Consider the following 24829-nt stretch of genomic DNA (forward strand, 5'->3'; position numbering starts at 1 on the left):
TGACCAGTAAGCATAAGGAGTTTGGGCCCTGAAATGGGAAACATAGCCTGCTCCAGCTTAGTTTTCAGAGAGACATGGAAGACACTGCAGTATGAGACTGTTGCTTTATTTACTAGTCAAGTGAATGTTGAAATTATTTACCATTGCTATTAATTGTGCTGTTTATTGCTATAAAGTTAAATTGCTTTAAAGTTAAATTGCAGGAGTTAGGTGATAGCTACATTCTAAAAACCAAAACCTTAGCTTTTTATAGTCTTTTGCAAACATATTTGTTAATCTGCACCATGAGTAAATAATAACATTTGTTGAATGGATGAAGCCTGTCAGATACTTTCTCCCCTTTGTTAAATATTGCTCATGTCAAGCTTCTATTAACTCTGTGTAATTCCAGTACAACTAGCAAGTTGTTTTGCTTAAAATGACTTTCTTCCCCTGTGCAGTGCGAGTTGAATGTGAGAACAGATCTTAATAGATAGAGTTACACAGTTTATTTTATCATGTATCACTTCATTGCTGTCTTCTAGAACATTGTTATACTAAATGTTCCAATAATGGAAATTTTATGCAGCTACTTCAAATGAAAGAAATTTGCAAAAACTCAATTTTGGAACTCATTCCTTGAGGAGAGGGAGAAAACTCAACCATGCTGTGACCAAATTAGATTTCTGATATGTTGGCAACTTATCAGATACTGTCATTTCCAGAAAACAGGGTGTGGGCGCCAACTGAAATACCAATACTTCCTGACCACTTTCAATTGGAGATACTTTGGTTTTTAATATGATTGAATGGCTGAATGTTTAAAAAAATTGTTGGTAACAGATAATTAAAATTTGGTTTGTATCTAAGTAAAAATGGCTCTACAAATAATCAGGGATAACCATGTTCAGGTACAGTGGAGTCGTCTTTTCAAGAGCTTAAGTTTGAATTATCAGAGATATTAGTTGTACTTACTGGAGCTCCTTTGTTTTGCAGAGATCATGATGCAGCCGTCCTTTTGGATTTCTTTTTAATAATGTGTGACCCTTCACCTTTGATCCCCTGACCTGCATTACCTTGGTAACCATTTCATTTTTTAATTTAATTTCATTTTTTAATTTTGGTGTACAAGCTGTAACATTTCATCTTTCAAAGTGTAGCACGCTGATTTCCTCAAATAGAGATACTCCTTTGGTAAATTTGCAAAATGCTGTCTCCATTTTCTGTATTAAAATTCATTTCAATTTTTTAAAATAAAGTGTAATCTGTGTTTTCATCCTTTAAAAATTTAAGTTTAATGAGTGCATTTCCCCATACAGGATATTTCCTTTCCATATTTTTCAAAAGCTGAGTTAACTGATGTTCACATACAGCTCACGCTCAGGTTACCCACAGCCACCCCTTGCCCCCCAGATCGCCATCCCCCTTCACACAGCCCCTCACCACCACCATCACCATCACCACACAGCCCTGTCCTGCAGGGCAGCGTGTCTTTCCTTCAGAAAAAGCACATTCTCCATCCTCAGTTTAGATTTTGCATTCTCAAGAATTATTGGAACAAAAAAGTAATTTAGCTAAAGGGTAGAAGAATATAAAGTTGTTAGCAAAATTCACCTCTCCCAGACTTTAATATTTTATTTCTTTGAGACATAGTAAAGGGTAGTGAATAGTTTTAACGTGACCCGAACTGCTTTTGTCTCCCCTGAAGCCTGGTTTCAGCTCTCATGGTCCTTATACTGGATTGATTCATGCCACTTGTTCTTATTTCATGTTTGCTTTTCAAGTAATGCATTGATATTGTATTCTTTTCAGAAAATTCTTAAAGGCAAAGTGAATTAAAAGTCCTACTTAATTCTTTGAACTTGCAAGATAGTCCCAAGAAATCACCCCCCCCCAGCTCTCGTACCACAGCCCAGTGAAGCACAGATTATTTTTTAAGTGTCTCATTATTTTATTCTCTAACATTTAATGCTGATGTTTTAATTGCACACAGCTGAAGCTGCTAAATGAGCACTGAAATGGATTTAAGTCCTCTCTGAGCTTTGTTGATACCTATAAAAGTTTATATCATTCATTAGAACCAGAAATTAAAATTAGTCATGGTGAGCTGTTCATTGGCCATCACAACTCTCCTGAACACTTCCTCAGGCCGGTGAGCTTGTTTGTACCTGTTACACCTACATGCCTGAAAAACTGCCTCTGGCCTGCTGGGGATCTTTTCATAGAGTTGTAAAGTATCAAAGTTGAGAAATACTAATACCATAGGCAGAATCATCCTGCCATCATAAAGCCCCTGTGATTGTAACTGTCTCAACAGTTGGGAGCAGCTTTCTTGCTGAACCTTGAATTTTAGGTGATTTTTGTTTTTTATTAAAATGAGTTACACAGTTGTGCAGGAATGTTTTTCAGATTCCAAGACATTTTTGGCCTCAGGTGTGTCCTTTATTTGTTCCTTTGATGGTGTATCTTTTGAGCACCAAGGAATTCTTAGGGCCCCGGGTTGCAGAGGGTGGTGACTGCTTGGTGGATTTCACTGTGCTTGCTACAGGTTCCCTGGGGATTCTAAGCTCCCTGTGGGTTCCGTCTACTGCAGTCAAGTGCCTTATTCATAAGCCTGGTTGGAGGTGTGAATAGGTACAGAAGATAAATTTTTATTGTCATGTTTTATTTTGTGATTAGGTCAGTTGGATTTTCTTTAAAGTTTTTTTCTTTCAGTGTATTTTAACGTAAGCTAATTTTTCAAAGATTGCTAGTACATGGACACATTTTTCATGTTCAGTGAGCATTGGTTATTTGGTTAGTGTGTGAGCCTCCTGGTAAGCTGTAACCCATGTGGATATTGTTTTGGTAATTGTGATTCACTGAGAAAACCCTTATGTGAGAGTCAGAAAACCGGCAGTGGACTAGCAAGGTCTCTGGCTATCAATGGAATCTGTTAATTAACCAAAACTAAAATATTCAAACAGAAAGACTACCAGACTTTAATTTTGGTGTGCAAACAGTGAAATTAGGTATTTGGCCCTCCATGTAGGAGTTTGTAAAACATTTCATTGATGCTACTTCCACTTTTTGTATGTAAAATGTAGATACTGTATGTTTCCTACTTGCTTTTTAGGGTTGTTGGGAGGATAAATGAAACACACACTGGGAACTCAGAAGAAAGGTGCTTTTGAAACTGAACTTCATCCTATGGCTGTGCCAAGAGGCATTTGTAGTGAACCTGTGGTGAAGGGCCAGGACCATGGCTCTGGAGCCAGGCACCTCGGGCTCTTGGAAGTTGTCTGACCGCAACACATTACCTAATCTCCTTGTGCCTGAGTTTCCTCCTCTTTAAGTTGGGGATGGTAATAACACCTACCAAAAGGATCATGGTGAGTTGTAGCTGAGTGATGTGTGCCAAGTCTTTAAAGCAGCACTGCCATGTAGTGTGGCCAAACCTGACATTAGGAGCAGGGTGTCGATCCCCACAACACTCCAGCCATGCAAAAGTGCCCTGAAGGCATTCAAGGAGCAAAAAAAAAAAAAAAAAAAAAAATTCCTTATAGGAGCAGGGTGTACACACCTGACACCGAATGACCCTTTAGTCTTTTACCACTGACTTAGAGACTCTTGGAGCTGTGTGGTTCACAGTAATTAAGCCCCTGTAAAACAGATGCAGGGCCAGTGGGTAAAGTTACACCTGGCTTGTTGAGCTTCTGAAGAGCTGCCTCACCCTATGTTGACCTGTACTTTTGTTTTAGCTGTGGAGACTCAAGGAAACAAGCCGAGGGAGATGTCCACCTTTTACCTAGTTAGCCTTACTGTACCGTACTGTTTACCCTACACAGTATGGCTAGCTTTGAAGTAGTCAGGGCACTGAACTATTCACAGGTGTTTACTTGACTTTATGAGGCTGCATTGTGCTCCTAAGTAGGGTGTGTGTACACCTCATTGCTCTCTGCATGTGTAGGTCGATATCTCACATAGTCTTCCCTATGCTTTCTTTGTAGTCTAAGCATCCATGTGTCTATAAGGTGGGTGGTGTATGAACCCTAGTTTGCAGCTAAGAATGCGGGTGCTCAACCAGGTCAAATATACTCTCCCAGCCTTGTGCAGAGCTGTCACTTAAATCTAGGTGCTCTTCATCTCCTGACAACTGATGCCTCTCATGTGCCCAGGGACCTAAGGGACCCTCACAGAAATGGTCCTACCATTTTGGTTGCAGGGGCCTCAGAGATACACGTCGTCCTTCCTCGGCCTCCAGACCTTTTAACGTAACATCACCCTTCACTTGATAGACCTCACATGGTAGCTGGCTCTTGTAATGCACTGGCACCACCATCAGGAAGCCTCCATTGTATGTCGCTCCTGTAGGGTCTCCAGAGCAGTGGCTACTGTCAACCTGGCTGCTCCTCTGAAGCCCCTTGTGTGGCTTTTTGAAAACCTGGATCATGGCTTATACCTGGTAGACTCTGATCTTGTCCTCGCGGACAACTGTAACTATGGATCTGCAGGTTCAGAAATGCAGGAAGTTTATTTTGTAAGTAAGAAGAAAACACAATCTGTGCACACTCAGTAGTGCTTTTCAGATGTGTCCAGTCTTGTTAATGCTATAGCAGCTTCATTGCATCTTCATTGTAAGATGAAGTGGGGCTTTGTGGGCCGGCTCAGTTGCTCAGCCCTAAGCAGTACCTTTCTCGTAGGCTCGGTTTTGGTCACACGCTCTGCAGAGCAGTCAGTGCCTGCGGGAACCTGACTGCCTGGAGGCCGGCCTGTGCTTATTTACCGGGCTCCTCAAGGCTGTGCTTTAGGTCTTGCTGCCTCACTTCCCTTCTTTCACCTCCCGTTACTTAGGCATTTATTTTTCCTCTTTCCCACCCTCCTCCCCTGTCCTCTGTCATTCTGTCCTCTATCTTTTCTCTCTTCCATGCTCCCTCCTGACGTTTGTAGTGTATCTGTCACGAGGCCCTGAAGGACTGGAAAACCCCTGGTGGCCAGCATGTAGCAGTACTCACATGGACTTGGTAATTTGTCTCTCCATCTCTTTCTCAGAGAGAAGACGCTGTATCTCAGTGCACTTAGATTTTGTTTGTGATTTATTCTGATTTGGTTCTTGAGGTTTTAATTTTGCCTCGCAGAGTTTGGTAGTCAGAGTAGTGCTGAAGGTTCAGTGACAGGGCCGATCAGCATCAGGCTTCTAGCTGCATGGAGTTCTGAGCTGGGAGGTCCATGGTCGCCCGAGTCTTATGCCTCATTTTGCTGATGAGGAAACTGAGGTCAAAGGCCCTGGCTTTGCCCCATGTCTGTCATGTTGGTCATGTACGCCAGGGTATAGAACAGAGCCCAGAGCTGAGTGTGGGTGTGCAGAGGGCTGCTGTGAATTGTGTGTTTAGAAATGCTGAAGAAGCAATCTTTAGAGTGATGTCTTTGTGCAGTCTCCTTCTCCCCACAACCCCGAAAGGAGCAAGTGGCTTAAAGCTAGGGTAATGCTGAGGGTGAGCAGAGGCCGCCCCCACCCCTGGAAGGTAGGTGGCTGTGTGTTCTGCCCCTGACCTTGGCACGTTGGCCTGGTGCCAGCTGGCTGCTTCCTGCCTTCCTTCTGGTGGCCTTTTACCCTTCCAAGGCTTTTGCAGAGACAAACACATGGTGAAGGTATAGATATTTTTGTCATTGCTCAGTGAAAATCTGCCCTAGTCAGAAAGCAAGTTAATAAAGACCACAGCAGCAGAATTGCCACATAAGCAGAAAGTAACAGAAAACAGCTCCTGTTGTTTTCAGTTGTGGTATTGTTTCCTGGGGAAACTGTGACTGTGGTTACTGTGGTACCATGTGACACCCCTCAGAATCATAGGATGTAGAATAGACTTTCTACTCATGTCTTCAGGTGGGCTCAGAACATAGCACGTGACAGATGTCACACACACCTGCCCAAGATTTCTTTTACAGGTCTGACTGTTCTATGCCTTTTTCACTTTGGCTCTGATGCTTTCTTCTTAATGCTTTGTTTTCCCCACAGGAGAAACTAACTGACCTTTAATTAGTTTGCGGTGGTGCAAAGGGCCCAGGTCTGGCTCTGGGTATCCCTCGCTGCCCCGGCTCACCTAACAACACTCGCTGCACGTTCTGGAACATAGTAGACACTCAGCAAACACTAATTCTCTCTTCATTTCTCATTAGCACAGGTAATTAAGAACAGGAGCTGATAGACTGCATGTATCTGTGCAGAGATATATCTGTAATTAAAGTTTTAATTAAAGAAACACCAGACCAGGCAGATGGTTCTTATCCCTGCATCTTATAAACCAACCAGTCGTGGCTTTTTGATCTTGCAGACACGCAAAGCCAAGTAGCAGCTTTCATGGTGGTACCAACGGGGAGAGGTAGACTTCATTAACCAGTCACGATCTAATTTTGGCATCACTCCATGTGAAGCTGAATTTGGGGACAGTCAGTGCTGTTTGATAGGGAAAGACAATAATACATCAAAGTTGTGTCCCAACCAAAGCTTTTAAGCTTTGAGTCAAGGACATTACTATAGCCCAGCTGGTGGTTTTGTGCTAGGTCACAAAAACTGACAGAGTATTATTCCGGATCATCAGCTAAATACACTGTTAAATTAGAGCACCATCATCCTAATTTTTCACACTTTGCCCCCATATAGCAATGTAGAATTGAGGTGTGACTTGGGCCCCCCTGCCTCATGCTGGGTCCTCTGCTGTGTCACACTGACCTGAGTGGACAATCAAGTGTAGAACTTAAGAAATGAAACAACCACAGGGCCTGTCAGAAAAAGACTTATCTCAGTTCTTCTCACTTCCTGGGTCCTCCCCGCAAATCCCTGCCATTTATTCTGGTCATATCCGCAGTAGCAGGGAGCAAGACCAGTGCAGGGAATAGTGCTGGCCATGCAGCATGGTGCCTGGCCGCTCATCTTGGGATGCACCTACTCCTTAGCCCCCTGTTTACTCTTCCTCTTTTTTACTTAGCAGATTCATGAGTTTTAGGCAGGAAAGCAATTCTACATTGGAATTGCATATCAGTACAGAGGTGTTTCTACTGCCCATATCTCCATTTATTTTCTTTGGTAGAACCTCTCCTGGAGATGTTCATTTCCTACTCCATAGTAATTTAGAGTATAGGAGCATAGTTTCTACTTCACTGAACAGTGAGGGTCTTTGTCTGCTACTCTGAAAGAAGCAGAGGTTTTGCTTGAAGAGCTGACACTACACCAGGAGGTCCACGGGCACTCTCACATTACTGAGTTGTTGTAAAGTTGTACAACCTGGAAGTGTCGGAGTATCGTCTTAATGCCATCTGTAGGTGAAAACTTCGTTGTCCTAGGAGAAATACGTGTATGTAGGTGTAAGGAGACATAGCCATCCCACGAGACCTGTGAAATGCTTCCAGTCCTGTGTGGCCCAGATAGGGGGAAATATGTACACCACCTTCCGTGTGAAGAGGACTCCCATTATTTGGGGAGAAGGTCTTTGGCTTTAGGAGACATCTGGTAAATGTAAGCTGCTTTAAATTGCCTTTTGCTATATGCAGAACCTATCCTAAGATCTCTGCAGAATTGTGCCAGTAGATAATAACTTAGCATTTTACATGTAGTATTTGAAACTGGCCAGCTCTGAAATGTTTCTTCTTTAATGTGGTTCAAGACCTGAACATGTAACTTTTTGAGTATTCAACAGAGTTTTAGATGGCAGGAGATTTCTTACGTAGGAAGTTATGTTCCTGCTGCCCAGAGAGTGGTGTTTGGTTATGCCTTGCTTTGAGGCAGAAGAGACTTTCCCTCATAGAAAGGAGTACCACCAGCAAGCCTGCCTGGAGAGTACTTCCTTGTTTCTCTCCCTGGATGGGGTTGGAGAAAGCTTTTGCCCTCCCCGACAGCTGTGCAATGAGTGGAAGGGGTAGAGTGTTCTGCCCTCTCCAAAGTCACATAATTTCAAATACAGTGGTACCTTGGTTAACAAACTACTTACTTTCACAGTTCTGGTCACAAACCAAATTGGATGAGAACCAAGCCAAATTCATTGGTTAAGTTCTATGTTGACCATAGTGGGACAATTTGATTTGATTCTTGTCTAATTAGGTTTGTGACCAGAATCATGGCAAGGATTAAGTTCATGAAGTGAGGTATCCCTGTACCTGCTGTTGAATGCCTAGTGTGGACATTGTCTTAGGTGTCTGGAGTAGAACAGTACGCAGAGCTACACTATTCCCTTTGAAGAGCTTATTTTCTGGTTGGGGAAAAGCAACAGTAAACAATTGATTAAAAAAAAACAATAATTGAGTGCTGCTCTGCCTGGTTCATTTATTAACTAATACCTTCCTTAGATGACTTTGAGGACAGAGGCGCCGTTTTGCCCATTTCACAGATGAGGGAAATGAGGTCTAAGAGAGGTGCCCTGACTGTGTCCCACAGTGCGAAAGTGGTGCTGTTGCGTCCCACCCAGGCCTCACTCTCCCTCCTGCCTTCCTTTCACTGTGTTATGAGCTGCTTGATCTGCTCATTTCTAAATATTTAAGGGATAAATGTCAGTGATAATGAACGAGGAGGCATGCAGAAGCGAGGCAGTCTGTTTCCAGAGCTGTCTTCGCCCTGGGACGGGGCGGTCTCTGTCCCAGAGCTCTGTGGGTCTCCTGGAGCACATGTGCTTGCAGTTAGCATGATTTGAACTGAAGTAAGTTCAAGGGGCACGAAGGAGGTGGCATAGGGAGCTGCATGGGTGGCTGGAGGGAGAGTCCCAAGCAGAAGGAGCAGCAAAAGCAGAGGCCCCAAGGTAGCTAAATAGCCAGGTTGTTGTACTGAGAGAAGCCAGGAGGACTGGCGGGAGGCTGGGGGGCCTGCCTGGAGAAGGTAGTGGGACACAGCCGCTGTGAGGCAGCCGGGAGCAGTGAGTGTCCCAGGGGTCCTACAGGCCCCAGTGAGGCCCTTTGGTTTTTCTTGGCAGGAGAGAAAGCCGAACAAACATTTTTTGAGCAGGAAAGGGATGATGGAAAGGGCCACTGTGGGGTGCAGTGTTGAGTGGGCTCTTCAGGCACCCTCCATGGGCCACATCTGGCCTGCTGTCTGTGGCAGTGCAGCCAGTGCTTAAAGGATGCTGCTGAGGGCTTTTTTTTTTTTTTTTTTTCTTCTGACTTTATGATATTTATTCTTTTATGAAATTAGTTGCTTTTTATGTAGCTGTCCAAAATTCGTAAATGTTTTTTTGGCAGTGACATATAATGGAATTTTACAACTACATTTAAAAAGTTACCTTTGCCTAAGAAACAGTATTTACTCAGTACACAGCCGCCTGACAAAATTTTGAGTCATCCAGCACCCTAATTAACTGAAGAACCATGGGATTTCAGAAAAGACCCACACATGCACATGTTTGCGTGTACGATCTTCTGTGGCTTTGACCACAGTGTCACAGCCCTGTTTGTAGGCAATTTAAAATAATTACCAGATACAATGTAGTGGTAAGAACAATCCTCTTAAGCCGGGTGTGCCAGGCCCATAATCCTAGAACTTGAGGCTGAGGCAGAGAGATTACCACAAGTTTGAGGCCATCTTTGGCTACATAGTAAGTTCAAGATTAACCTGGACTACATAGCAGTCTCAAAAATAAAAAAGCAAAACAAAAAGAAAAATCCTCTTACTGATTCAAAAATACTTGTAAGTCTAATCATTTTTAAAGATGAGCCCTTCTCCCCTCCAAGGAACTGTATGTTTGAAATTAAGCAGGAAGAGGAAAAAAAGTGCTGATGACAAAAATGTGGCACATTCATCTCTTTACAAAGAGTGAAGCCTGTTTTCAGGACCACGAAGAGCGAGCTACACATGCACCCGTTTTCAAAGACTTGTTTGAAGACTGTGCAGCAGCTTTGTTTTGTTTCTTATATGTAAAATATGCAATTCCCTTCCTCCAAGACCTCCTCTGAATCCACCACAGAACCCCAGAGGAGAAGTGAAGGCGCTACCTCAGCCACTGCCAGGTCTTCTGCCACCACGGAAACCAAGGCCTTTTCTGCCTCACTTCCCTCCAAGGCCTGGTTTGGAGGAAGGGAAGTTCCAAATGTTTCACCATTTAATCATCTTGCTTTGGGTCAGGTGGGTCTCTGTTCTCTACTACCATATTATCAAAGAAGGATTTTGCTTTGTCGTAATAGCTGTTGGGTCCAAGATGGTGGCCTTTCTTCTTCTGCATCTCCTTCACTGTTTGGGGTATCGACTCCTAAGTCTTCCTTATCTTTGCCACTTACAGGTGTGTCTTCGTTCTCAAGTTTATCTTTTAATTTAAGCTTCTCATGAAACACTGTCAGTCTCTTCTTTGTTAAATTATGGGCTGGCACTTTCAAAGTCAAAGTCTTTCTTGAATTTCATTGGACCATCTTGCTGAAAGCAAATCTTCCCTGGCCATCTGGATGACCTCTGCACCCTCTTCTTGGAGCTGAAGAAGCATCTGGAGTGGCTTGTCTTTTCTGAGTTGCTAATTTCCTGGCCTCGAAACTGCACACTTCAGTGCGCCTGTGCTCTTGGTGCTTTTGGGCTGGTAGATGGCAAGGTCCTGGTTGATGTAGGGCTTCTTGTCCCAGCAGGTGCTGGAGCAGCTAAGTGGCTGAGGGGATCTGTCCTGTTTGTTCCATGGACTGTTCTCAGGGGACCTGAGGCCTGGAGCAACCTTGAGATAACTTTTCTATGGATCTGTAGCCTGTGAAGAAGCAGAACCAGCTGCGCTGCTTTGGGATAAGGTACCGCTGTCCGATGTGTCTGTTCCAGTGGGAACCAGCTGACTAGAGTGAAGCGTAGCGAAACCTGAGCTGCATGTAGCTGGATTCTGAGACACAAGAACATTGTGGATTTGGTGGCTCACAGACGTGAAATATAATGGATTTGAAGACTCCCTTGCATGTTGGTAGTAGATGATCAGTTGGGCTGCCTTCTGTACCAAAGCACTGAACCCTGGCCAGGGCTGCGGCTGAGTCCTTGGTGTCGACGATCTCCACTTGGATAAGGTTGATCTTGCTGCCCACGTTGAGAGTGCCCTCCTCGTGACTCTGCTGCCACCCCATGCCACTCACAGAGGCTGATCCCAGGCCAGTGTTACCTCAGACTCAATGGAGTGCTAGTTCTGGCGCTGCTCCCCTCCCTCAACCTCCTCTCCCTAACTGTAGTGTGGCAGCCAACAGTTTTCAATGATTAAAAAAACCCCAAAAAACAAAAAACCCAGTGTTTTTGTCATGTGAAAATTACATATATTTCCAATTCCAGCATGTACTGGACAGAACCCATTTCCCTTATGTCCTAAGGGACAGTGGTACATTTGTTCATTTGTGTACCTTTGAGCCGTCACAGCTGTGTTGAGTCTCATGACTGGGACCTCGTGGCCCTTACAGAAAAAGTTGCTGCTTCTTGACTTAGGGTAGCAGACCTCTGCAGGTGCCTGTAGTAGATGGGCCAAGGCAGTTGCAGGGCATGTTTCAGAGCAAGGGTTGATAGTTGTATTCATATGGGAAGAGTTGAGAATGATGCCGCTGTTAGGCACAGCCTACCTGGAAGATCCCAGCACGCCCTTTTTGAGTTTGGGTGGAACTGGGGAGTGAGGTATTAAAATAGCAGGGCAGGGAGAATGCTGCAGTGGTGTTTCCCACATTCATGATGGGGCTGTAACTCACACGTCTCACCGATAGGTGGCTTTGAGCCACTGGTGGCACATCCATGACTGTCCGATCTGGTGACATGGTATAGGTACATTTGTGTGGTATATGAGCTGTCTGGTGGGACAATCACGAATGTACCTCTGACGGTTCCCGCCAGTGGGAATGTGTTGAGATGCCAGATGGAAGTATGGCATGGGCAGCAGTGTGCACCTTACTCAGAAGAGAAGCCTAGTCAGGATGTCACTTCACATGGTAGGAGGGAGAGCCCAGAGAGGATAAGTACAGGCAGGGAAGGCCAGATGTGGAGCTGTGGGGCACCCAGCATTAAGGGAATGAGAAGGAGCAGCCCTGAAGGCAGACCAGGGCGGGTTCTGGGAGCAGAGTTGCTGTCTTCTGGTTGCTGGTGGATGCCGGCAGAGGACTCACCATGGATTGATGATGTGGAAGTTACTCATGGCTCTGGTGAGACGTGTGTGAGTACCCTGGCGAGGACGAGACGTCTGAGGCCACGTGGTGAATAAGAACAAGAGGCTAGCAGTGGAGCTGGTGTTCTGGAAGAGACCTTTTTCACTGCAGCCTAAGTGCAGGCCAGGGGTTTGTGGGGTTTTGACCCAGGATTAGGATTTTGCCAGGTGAGGTCCCTAGAGGGAGGCGACATAAGGGAGTTGAGTGCTCTGCAGATACCATCAGAGCAAGGCAAGAGGCAAGGAGGCAAGAGGGAGGTCAACCACGTCTGTAGACTCAAGGAGTGAGGTCAAGGAATGTTGGAGCTGGGATGGTGAGGCGTGCTGGACATTGACATTATGGTTTCATCTGGAACAGTGATGGCACACGTTTTGGAGCTTAAGTGATACAAATGATGGCATGTGTGCTGTAAGTTCACCACCACTGATCTAGGTTTAGGGCAGAGCTGTCCACTGTCTGTGGGACCATATATAACCACATGTTGTAATGGCCATATTTTTTAAATGTAAAAAGAAATGCAATGAACTTTGGTAATATATTTTGCTTCCTTCAGCCTAGTATATGTATAATGTGAAGATGAAATCTGTGTAATAGTGGGATACATTACATTTTTGTACAGTGTGACACTGTTACGTGTTGTACACTTCAGCACACCTGCCTTGACTGGGGACAGTTTGGGTGTGGGGAGGTCATATGGGCTCTGGGCTGCCTCATTGAGTAGCGTAGGTGTTTGGGGTGGCTATGGCAGTACCATAACTGCATCCTGGGGGAGCATTGTGGAGCAGAGAGGCTGGGGTGCTGGAGGACTGTCTCCTGGAGTGGGAGCCTCCTGAGGCTGCCTGTGAGTGGAGCAGGGCTGCGGGCAGGATGGTGGCTGTGGGTCACAGAGGCCCTAGCCTGCCACCCTTGGGCAAGACCTAGAGCCTCGGTGGGACTCTGAGGGCTGGCCTCCGCCCAAGTCCAAGTGACGCCTTCTGAAACTGTGGGCTCGGGGCGGGGCTCTGAGCCACAGCCACATGTCAGAAGCACAGGCTGTGATTTTGACAGGGTCTTCCCAAACTGGCTGTTTCCAGTTGGATTTTTACTTCTATCCAGAAGGCCTTTCTTTGAGTTACTAACCAAGATATTACCACACGAGCCAACCTTTATTTTTTTCAGTCAAAAAAAGTCTTCGAGTTTACCTTTATTTTGACATCTTAAGATGCAGATATTATTTTGGCATAATCCTCATGTCCCTGAAACTCTGTTAATGATGCTTTGCTTAACAGTTCCCACAGAAGCCAGTATTAGTAGCTTTGAGGCTGTCTGGTGTGATGCAGGAGGCAGTGTGCAAGCCCTGCTCAGCCTTTGGGCAGGGCAAACCTGATCAGTACTTTTCCTTGCGGGGTATGCAGTGTGCAAGGCATACACACACACACATGCAGGTGTAGACTTTGGTCCACAGTGAGTTCTGAAAGGCTGATGAGAGTGCTGACGGGGCTGGCAGCATGGCTTAGGGGTAGTGTGCTGGCCTCTAATGCTGTGCTGTGAGGGCCCGGGTTCTCCCTCTGCATCACAAAGCAAAAGCATAAAACCACACATGAAATGGATGATGACAGCAGGACGCTATTGTTTAGCTTTGTGGGCCAGAAAAATTAAAACAATTTGAAAGGATAAGCAGGAGTGCTCTACAATTCACTTGTTACTTCTCATGCCAGGAAAATAATAGACACCCTGATTCTGTACCGATCTATTTTGGGTTCTTTTTTATTTCTTTTTTTCTTTTTCTTGCCGAACCGGGGATTGAACTCAGGCCCTTGAACTTGCCAGGCAAGCGCTTATTCTACTGAGCTATCTCCCTGGCCCCAAAACTTTTTTTTCTTTTTTTGGTGGAACCGAGGATTGAACTCAGGGCCTTGTGCCTGCCAGGGAAGTGCTTATTCCACTGAGCCATCTCCCCGGCCCTAAACAACTGTATTTCTTATACTAAGATGCGTCAAAAAGGGAGAGAAAATATTTTGAGCTGTATATTGCGAACTTGTTTTCTTGGGTGACTGTGTTGAGGGCGCAGTTCCTGTTCCTGTTCCTGTTGTAGTAGCCGACATCACACGGACCAGTGCACTAGCTTGGCCTGTGGCTTGAGGAATCTAAGCGTGTCAGAGAATCTGCTGGGTTGTGAACCTGCTTCTCTCTGTAGACACGGTGTTGCCCTCCTTGGCACTGTCACATTCATAGGACAAGCGCAGGAGACACCATTCAGTAGTAAGGAAACTTACTAATTATGTGAGCCGCCTTTTTTTTTTTTTTTTGGTGGGACCAGGAATTGAACTCAGGCCCTTGCACTTGCCAGGCAAGTGCTTATTCTACTGAGCCATCTCCCCGGCCTCTCGTGAGCCTTCTTAAGCTCTTTTTTATTCTCATTAAAATGCTGCCATTTGATGGGGAAATGTATGAACACCAAGAACTGGAAATTAGGCGATAAATGAACATTAATGGCTGTATCGCAGTTGGCTTTGTGGCTTTCCTCCCCACTGAAGAATACTTTGCTTACCAAGTCACCCCTTCACACATAAACCTTTATGATGAATGGACTGGAGGATACCCCAGCAAAGGAAGAGCTATTTTATGATGCCACTTATAAAATTATAACTTGTTACAGAAGAGAAAGTATAAAGCATTGTTAATGTGATTACTTAATAGGTGCACCCAAAATTCTAGTTTGGTTAAAAATGACCATTGTGTCTAAGATACTAACGAGGCTGAGTGTTCTGACATTTGTTCAGTGTTCTTAGTGTATATCTCACTCACTAGAATGCTCAAAAAACCCCAAGTATGACATTTAAACTTGTGAATTATTTCTTTAAAAGTGTCCTGCTGGACTTACTTAAGCATCACAGCAGCATGGCCTTTCCAGGGCCATGTTCAGTCTGGTCCTGGGAGCAAGGAGTCGCATGCACAGTGCTCTGTGCTCAGGCAGTTGTGCATGTGGTCATCTGGATTTGCACCCCCGGGAGAGGCTGTGTTGCTACATACATAGAGCCTGTGGCTTCTGCCTCCAGGTGTGGTGGTGCTGGGCAAAGGAGGGAAATAGCAAACCCGCAGCCCTTCCTGGAGGACTAACTCAGACTCCACCCAGCTGCGGCTGCCTTCCCTTCTCCCCCTCCCCGAGGTGCAGGCCCGCTGTTCCCTGCTCTGGCCCAGCCCCTCCTCTCCTTGCCGCTGGATTTGTTGGACTGAATCTCGGCCTGCCCAGATGCCTTCTCCCGGTTGAGCATCCCTGCAAGTGCCTTCCCCACAGAGTGTGGTTGTGAAGTCTTCAGCACTGAAGTGTGTCAGCACTGAACTTCTTGGGCACAGGCACCAGGCCTCACTTTTCGTTTTCCTAGAGCTCAGCACCTGCCCCCATTGTGAGTGACCTAATCTGATTGATTGGGCAGGGAAGCATGGTGGGTTTATATGCATTCAAGACAAAAAGCAGTTACTTTTTGGGAAAAGAATAATGAATACTGTTTGTATTTGTACAGGTCTTAAAATGTTGGTAGCAGAAAGCAAATGTGCAGAGAACACTGGAAAACAAGTCAGAAGTAGCTGATTCCAGAGATGGTCACATTTTATGTAAAAATGTACTTTACATTTGATCATCTTGCAACCTTTGTTCTGCTGTCTTGAGTAACTGTTTGCTTGAATAACTAGTGGTGAAATGGTTCATGAGTATAAGAACTTCCCTGTAGGAGGCCCACAGCTATTTACAACATGGCCTTTTGGGTACTGCATTTGGCTGGTGGAGGTCTTAGCACTGATGTGCGCCTCAGTGTGTTGGGCTGTGGCTTGTTACCCTAATCCAATGAGCTCGAACGGTCATACTAGCTAATTTGAGGTTCTTTGGGAACCAGTCCCAAATGAGGGGAATACTTGCATCTGCTCACCTCTCCAGGCGCTCCACCTTGGCCTGTAAGACTGAATAAACCCAGTGTTCCCTGAGTACCTGAAGTCATCCTCTTGACTGCATCCGCAGGAGACCTGAGGGAGGGAGGTTAATGAGCAGATTGTTGAGGCTTCCCTCTGCATCAGTGTGCGTTTTGGTAGGTCGTAGCCGCAGTGGAAGTGACCGGTATAGGTTGTTAGGGTCATCTGTGAATTAGGAAATATTCCTTTACTCAGTGACCTCTGGTATCCTATTGAAATACTGTATTTTTGTTACTGCGGACCTGACCTTTGATTTCCATTTGCCACTTTTGGGAGCTGAGGGCTGCTTAAGGCTGTACTTCATAGACAGTCTCTAGCAGGGGAGCCTCTTGAAGCATTGTGTTCTGTTGTATCAATATGTACTTAGACACGTTAATCTGAATTAGGGAGCTGATTGTAGAGAATGACTCCACTGGGACTCTATGTTAGAAAAACAAAAAACTGAAGTAGTTTGCTGAATATGCACAGTATATAGAAAAAAATCTTCTAAAATTAGTGTTAATTGAATCTGGGCCTTGATCATCTGTGAACCTTTAATTTTTAATTTGATCTTTTAAAGTTTTGTGGCCTTTTAGAGATAGACTCTCCAGCTGAGCATGTTGGTGCACATCTATAATCCCAGCATTATGGGAAGCTCAGGCAGGAAGGTTACAAGTTAGAGCCCACCTGGGCAGTTTAGTGAGATCCAGTGTCTTTAAAAAAAAAAAAGGGCTGGGGACATACCTCTGTATGAAGACCCTGGATTCAATCCCCAGTACCCCCCAAAAATAAACCCAGCTGGAACACAGAGTTCTGCTGTAATAATTGCAAAAAGATTTTTGCAAGACCCAATCTTGAGTTACAGGGAAGTAAAAGATACTTGTGGGTGTGTATATGATAGTGTGGGGTAAATGTGTGCATGAACATACACGTATGCACATGTGTGTTTAGTGCATGCTGTAGTTGGCCTTTATTCAGATTTCTCCTCTCTTTGCCTCTAGAAATGGGGCAAATTTTCTTCAGTGAAAAACAGAAATAGAAGCGACGGCCTTGACCCATTTTACACCTGTTTATTTCAGGCCGTCACCACACACTTGTTCATGGGCGCGGCCAGGTGTGGGGCCCAGAGAGCTTGGGCTGTGAGGGCTGACACGCTAGCCGAGCGCACGGGAGAGCTCTCCCACCCTGTCAGCGCTGGGTCTGGCTTCCAGACAGTCCCGTTACTGCAGTCAGTGTCCTCAGGCCCAGCTCAGTGTGAGTGCAATGTTACTAAAAATGAAATGGGTTCAAGTGACCTCTGCCCAAGTTCTCTCTGGAGGACAGCACCCCCTGTGCTGTCTGGTTCAGCCCTAGAGGCCTTTCTGTGTTGGTAAATGTCTCGTCCCCCATGATAGTGGAAGCTCTGTGAGTGTAGGGTGTCTCTCCTGCCCAGTGTCCCCGGTACAGAGCAGTGCCTGGTGTGGTGGAGTTTCAGTAAAGGACATTGAACTAGTAGGTCATCAGTGTTATGTCCTTCCTCCATCTTTCCCCTTAACTTGCTGTTTGTATGTTGTGTACCTTTTAAGGAGATAAAGTAGTGGACATTTGGGAATCAGTATAAAAATTTAGATCCTGTTAAAGTAATAAGCAGCCTAGTTCAGGGTTGTGCTAGAGATGAGAGTATCTGAGGACTTTGGAATTAGGAATTATAAACTTAGTTTCTCCTGACTAGTAGAAGACACAGATGTGGGAGAGGCATGAGTCATAGCTCTGAAATACTGTAACAGTGAGATGTCTAGGGGAAGTCCAGGAGGAAACCTCAAGAAATGGGAACAGGAAGGTAGAAAATGGGCAAATACTCGACAGTTTCCTTAATATTTAATAGTTTCATTTTGGCATTAAGTAAGCAAGAGAAATGTTTTCTAGATCAAGCAGGTATTAACAAAAGTATGCAGGGGCCATGGAGGCGATGCCAGTCATGTGCCACACAGTGACATTCAGGCCATCAGTGGACCCCATATTGCACATGATGGTGGTCCTGTCAGATTGTGTGGCCTGTGATGGTGTCCATGTCTCAGTTTGTGTCATTGTACTGTGGGGATTTCACCAGTGACACACTGAGCAACACATAAGTGTGTTTAGATAACACTGGCCGAAGTGCTTTTGTTCCAGATCACCCTCACGGGTGCCACAGTTATTTTATTCTTTGTGTTGGCATCGGTCAGAGTATCATTGCTGTTCTTGAAAACCTTTGAGGAAGTTTTTTTTTTTTTTTTTTTTTTTTTAAACAAAGAACAAAAGACCCAAGGAGACAGTGTCCTGTGATGTAGGCTGTTATTCCAAGGTGAGTTTATTTGTAGCAGTAACGTGATGAATTGTTAAAGAACCAAAACTTCTCAGGTGTAGCATATTTTATTTGTCAGATTTGTTCATTTCACTATAACCTTTGGTTACTACACACTGAGGGAATCAACTAAAACCAGCACAAAGGACCAATTAAACTCGAGTTCTATTTCACAGATGATGACCATTATTTTTGCTCAAATCAGTAAATATGATTCAGCTTTTTTTAAAGTGTGAAAACAGAAGGGCAGATTTTTAAGTATCACAAAACCAAACAAAAAATCTCATGGGATATAATACATTTTCATTAAACTTATTGTTGAGTTACTTGGATTATGCAATCTTAGCCTCCAGTGGAAGATAAGTGTGCCTCGTGGAGTGCAGCTAAAATTGCAGAAAGTGGCTAAGGAGGCAGAACTTACAAACTTGTATTTAAGGTTCTGTGAATGAATCACAAGCGGAGGACAGGAACGTAAAGAACAGTTCTTTACTGCATTCAGGAAGTGTAAGACTGAACTTTACTGCAGTGGAGTTTTCAAGCCTCTTGGAGAGACTTGTGTTAAATAGCTGTCATGTGCTTACAACAGCATCCTAGGATATAGTGAGCCTTTGGAAAACTTGTTCTTAGGTTTAAGTATGTAGTTAGATCATGTTTTATAAGCTAATGGTGAATGTCTACTTCTCATTTGTTGAATGGCTTCTCAGAGCAAAGAAGAACCCAGAGCATTTTATCTTCTTGTGGCTTTTATTGGGAACACGTGGAAGAAGTGACCAAGATGGAGGGAGCAGTGCATCACTCCTAGTTTGATTTTGGAATCCTACTTTTAACTTACTGTTTTTAGTGTAGCTCGCTGCCGCTTGTGTAGACCTGTAACTTTTATGGGATTAAATAGAAATATACGACCATTGAGAGTGGAAAGGTACTGTCCGAACTGCGTGCTGAACTGTTGAGCAACTCGAAATCTAGTTTTCATTCAAATTCCTGCAGCTTAAAATATATGATTCAAGCATTTATAGAACAAGTCCATGACTTAGTGCCCTCTGGTGGCACACAGTGTCAGGCAGAGGAGGACTGTATCCCCAGAGCCTCTGAGGAGCTTGCTGGAGAGCAGCCCCAGGTTGTCTCCTGGTAGTGTTTCTTTTTGGAGGGTTGGAAAGGCCTGTGGCTTTTGATATATGCTTGCCTATGACCATGTTTTTCTGTGTTTAGCCCTTGTCCCCATTTTCTCCGTGAAACTTTGGTGCTAGCTGAACTCAGTCACAGTCTCAGGTGCAGGGACGGTGGCAGCAGAGGTTGTGAGTCTTGGGACTTGGCAGGAGGGAGTTTTGAGGTGGACTTGGCATAAGAAGGTACATTTGCTTTCAGGTGCCCTGGGAGCACGAACCCACGTTTCTTACCTCAGCTTTTCAAAGATAGGCCAGATCACTCACTTCCTGGCTTAGGGAAGGAGCCTCTTGATAGCCTTTGGGTGACTCAGTCACAGTGCAGGATGAGCCCTTTGGTGTGTTAGTCTTTGAAGGGCATTTGTTTTCCATTTTGACCTTTCCTGGACCTCTCCTTCCCCCTGAACCCCTGTGGGCAGATATTACTATCTTTGGGATGAGGCAGATCAGAAAGTGAATCCTGTCTCTGGCTTCTGAAAGGATAGGACCCTGAGGACCTTGCTGTGTTTTTAATGTATTTCTTTAGCTGTGGACTAGTGATGATTTTTAACCTATGCGTTGAGCCTTGTGAGGAAATGGTTGTGGGAATGAAATGAGATGCCGAGTGAGAGTCCTCAATGTTTCTTCTAGAGATGCAGTTCCTTATGGCAAACTTCCCACTTCATTTTAATTTAAAAAGTCATTAAAAGTAACTGTTTGGAATAACTTCATATTTGTAGCAAAGATATAAAAGTGGCGTGATATTTTCATGCTCCTGCCTGATTTTTCCTGCTGTCCTCACTTTTGTACTGTTGTGTTTCCTGATGGCTTTTCCTATTCTATCCCAGTGAACATAGGTGACATTTGGTTAGAGTGCCTGCTCAGCACTTTTTTGACTAAGACCAGAACGTTTGCCTGAATCCTGGATTTGTCTGGGTTGGGCATTCACTTCCAAACCATTCTTTTTCTTTTTACCTTCTTCCTTGTTCCTTGTCTGGGACCATTTGACATTAGAGTAGCTTTCTGTGGTTTTCTAGGATGTTAACACCTACTTATTTTCCCCATTTATGTAACTAATGAGCTGCACAACATTAGGAAAGCTGGGTGGTGGATTCGCATCATCATTTCAACCTGGTATTTCTGCAGTCTCATAGCTGCTTGTCATGCAGTTACAGTTTGAAGCACGAGTATCTTCAAAAATGGATAAATAACCCTGTAAATCTTTAGAAAATAAGATATTTGGTGGTTCCTCAATTAAAAGCTAGGTTAAATACATAATATATAATTAATATTATGTGACAAAAATAGTTGTGACTCATTTTATGTTTAAGGAAATGATGTCACAGACAACTTCTCATTTGGTTTAACAAGTGCCAAGGACAGGGAGAGTGTAGTCCCACACTTTTGATTAACTCAGATGAGCTAAGAGAGGCCAAAGAATGACTGGGTTGGGGCCACGTAAGGGCCCGGGTCCTTGAGAGCCATCCGCACACATGGCTGGTGCGTGTCCAGCCCGCGTGTCCAGTGGCGTGCCCGAGCCTGAGGCTTTTTGCTCATGCTCCCTTCGTAGACTGGCCAACCTCTACTTAGTGGTCTTGCCTATGTGGTTTCATCTACATAACAATTCATGCAGCATGCATGTTCAGCCTCCACTCAGTCTGCTGCGCATCACTAGTCAGCATGCTTAGGCCTGAGCTAACATGATCCCACTGTCTGCTGCCTTCCTGGGAGGCCCTCTGGGTCAGGCAGCCTTGGTTCCTCAGGCTCCCCATATGTTGACATTGTCAGCTCTGGGATAGCTGTGGCCTCTTCAGTGAGACTGCTTCTTGTCTGTGCTCTTTGGGTTACGTATTGTGCTGGAGATAAGCTTTGGCAGTAGAGACATGTGTGACATATTTTTTGCAAGAGCCACTGAGATATTTGAATGAGATGATGATGTCGCTTGAAAAAGTGATAAATGGGCCAGGTTCTTGAGAAGCTAGTAGAGTGTCTTAGTGCAACATTGAGATCCAGTCAGAAAACAGGAATGAGTCTTCCAAGAAATTCTTTTTTGCAAGCATGATGGAGATGACGATGCTTTTATGAAAATCCTAATACCTGTTTGTAGAGTAGAAAAACTAAGTTTCATTGTCAGGTGTCTTGGTCTGTCTGTTGTGCTTTTTGTTTGGTGACCATTTCTGTCAGCTCAGCGGATCCGTGTGCTGGTGGCATTGGGTCTCAGACTAAGTCCTGTTTACCTCTTTGGTGTTTTTTTTTTTTTTTTTTTCTCTCCTCAATTTTGTAGTGACAAATCTAAGTTGAGGGCAGATGTATGAATTAAGACATTTCAAATGTTCTTTTCAGGAAAGAACATTTTTCTTCTTACCAAAGCTGAAGAAGTATCCATGTCGTTGCCTTTCTGCTGGCTTAAGTCTAGGAGCTCTGGAGCAGTATCTAGCATAAAGCCCTCGCACTTCAAGTGCCCTGTGACAGGAGCCTTGTGCTGGTTGGTTTGGTTGCCCTCTGCACATGTGATGCATTTAGAAAGTTAGAAAACACAGGGGACAGTCTGGCTGGAGTGGGAGGGCGGATAGCCCATTGACCGAGTTTGTCCCTGATAAGAGTGCTACAGAGCTCAGAGGGAGTAGTTCATCCTCATGTGCACATTTCGTGGGGGCTGGACAAGAAGTAGGCTTGTGTCCACAGAGTGACAGGCGTGCAGTTCCTGGCTTCCTGGATCTGAGCTTTGCTGTTGGTCATTTGAGAGACTGTCAGTGCTTCCTTTTTATTGTTAGGTTCTACTCATCTGTGGTGCTAAGTCTTGGTAATTTACAGACCCTAAATGAGAAGAGAGTAAGGTTTTGGTTGTAGAATTTGACCAAAAACACAAAGCCTGCTTCCCTCATACACAAATGATCCAAATTTATTCCAAGTATTTATTTCAATTACAGTTTTTTTTCAGTCATGGATGGACACTTCACGTGTTTCTCCTTTTGCCTAGTAGAGTCACTTTGTGGTCACCTATCAAATAGATTTACAGCAAAAAATAACAGAGGTTCTAGTATGTTAATGTTGAAAATGAAGGTCCAAGCTTTGGGGTGTCTCGGGTAAGCACAATTAATTGCACAGAGAACTGGGCCAATTGTTTATTTGAAGGTTGGGTGTGACACATGACTGAATCTGTCTTTTAAGACCACCTAACACCTCTAAACCGAAACAGGTCTTTGGATTACGTCTTAATTTAAGTTCGGGTTTGAGAAGAGGCCATTCAGTGTGAAAACAAAGTTTCTGGGAAGTTTGTTTTAAAGATGCTGCCACCCTCCATTTCTGTGAACCCAGTAAAAATAGCGTGGAATAAAATTTAATTATGCTGTGCTGAATATTTCATGTGGAATTAAGGGGCAAATGCTGCCTTTAAAAAGCATTAGGTTTGGAAAGAATAAAGCCTTTGTAGGTTCTTTGGAAGATACTATAATTAAAAGATTTGCTCAAATGTATTTTTCCTTTTTTGAAGATTTTAAAGAAACACATCCGTCCTTTCCCCAGTTGATTACCTCTCCGGCATCAGCGCGGCTGGCACTAAATATGCTGAAGCTGCCTGTGTGCTGATTTGATGACTGCTTTCTGTTACACGTAAAATAGTTTTTTAATCTTTGATTTAGATGTTTAATAGAAAGTAAATGGTCTGACTTGCTTTGGTTTCTGCTGAACCTGTGTTTAAATCTACACAAACAGTCTGAATAAAGTGAAAACATCACTGGACTAGCTATTTTAAACATTTCAGGATGTAAGGATGCTAAATGGGGTTCCCTTTTAAAAATAGAAATGGCTGCTTGCATTTACATAATTACTGCTAACTAGCACAACATTTTAAACTGTGACAAACTCAGGGTAGAAAAAGTAGCTGCTTTTAAAAGCTTGGTAAAAGGAAGCTGAGGCTAGGAGCAGCTGCTTAGGGTGGAGGGCCTTTGCTAAAAGCCAGGAAACAGGCTTTGGCTGGGAGAGGCGAGTAGCTCAGCCTGGGTTCTGACGAGTTTGAGCAGGCACTTAAGGCCGAACAAGCGCGAATGTACCACCTGTCTTGCTGACCTGTGATTGTAGGTCTTGACACCTCAGTCTGCCTTGCTGTTTTGCACAGGGTGCAGTGCTCTCTGTCTGCTGTTGAAAGGTGGCTGGTGAGGGTTAGGCCAGTGTTGGTGGCAAGAGCCTTGCAAGATAACTTGTGAAAATAAGTACTAGGGGTAGCTTACACAGACTTATTATTCAAGCCAGAATTTTGTGGGTGTCCTTGATTCTGCTCCTTTTTTTCCATGCTAAACTTCTGACCATCTATGAGTGCTTTTCCGACCCAGGCCTTTCCGGATCCCCACACGCACTGCCCTCCTCCAAGCCACTCACATTTTTTTTCTCTGCCTGGCTGTATTCCCCATTTTCCCACTTGGACTCCCTGCCTTTGGCTTTGCTCTCCTTGCAGTGTCTTCCCTAGGCAGGGGCCAGGGCATGTTAAAAATAAGACTAGGTCAGTAGTTTTCACTTCAGTGGTTCTCCCACCGGCTGCCTCTTATTTCTGGGCACACTGGCCCTTCCTGTCCCTGGAGCTGTCAGGCGTGATTCTGTTTGTGTTTACTGTTCCTCTGCCCTCCTCCACGTGCCCACTTTCTGTGCTGCCTTCTTTGTGCCAGCCAGTCTTACTGTAAATGTCACCCCCTCAGAGAGACCCTCCCCTGATGACCCAGTCTCACACAGTCCCTGTCAGCTGTCCAGTATGGCAGCCTGGTGGTTTGTTTGTTTGTTTTTTTTAAACAGCATTTGTTACTTTCAGAGATGGTCTCTTTCTTATTTTGGCCCCCTAGTCCCCTGCCCCCGTTTGCGCCCGCGCCCCCCCCCCCCCCCCGCACAGCTGGGGTGGGAGTTATCTGTCTGCTCAGCTGTGTCTGGCAGCCGCAGCCCTTGCATATGCACAAGTGCATATGACTGGGGGCACAGGGGGGGACTTCAGACACTGCTAGTGGCAAGCACACTGGGAGCTGGTGTCCTGTTGGGTGTCCCAAAGACCTGGTTGGTTGGTATTTGTCTTGGTGTGTTTGGGAAACACTGTTCTACATCTTGTCTTTTAGGGCTGAAGGTTGAAACTTGGAGACTCACACACACGGTGCTTAAATGAAACCACCAGTGGCCCAAACATGCTGCCAGTGGTTCTTGCAGCTCCCCTGTGTTGAGATGGAGAGTTAACCTTCCCAGGTTCTGGAGCCGCAGCTCACTCGGTGGCTTGGAGAGCTCACGCAGCCTGAGAGCCGGAGGGCATCTTCTGTGACTTTCCTGTGCTGTCTTCTGAGCATGACAGGGACCTTTCTAAGCTCAGCAGTCATTTTGGGGCCAGGTAATG

The 24829-nt window shown here is 44.8% G+C and overlaps 1 protein-coding gene and 1 pseudogene across 10 annotated transcripts in view; one reads left to right on the forward strand and one right to left on the reverse strand.

Moving 5' to 3' along the window:
- Window positions 1-24829, forward strand: part of Camta1 (calmodulin binding transcription activator 1) — a 766244-nt gene that overhangs the window by 62442 nt on the left and 678973 nt on the right. The gene's annotated exons all lie outside the window — the stretch shown is intronic.
- On the reverse strand, window positions 9765-11022 carry LOC111812113 (annotated as a pseudogene).

This window comes from Octodon degus, unplaced genomic scaffold, assembly GCF_000260255.1.
Source record: "Octodon degus isolate 3935 unplaced genomic scaffold, OctDeg1.0 scaffold00113, whole genome shotgun sequence".
Classification (NCBI taxonomy): Eukaryota; Metazoa; Chordata; class Mammalia; order Rodentia; family Octodontidae; genus Octodon; species Octodon degus.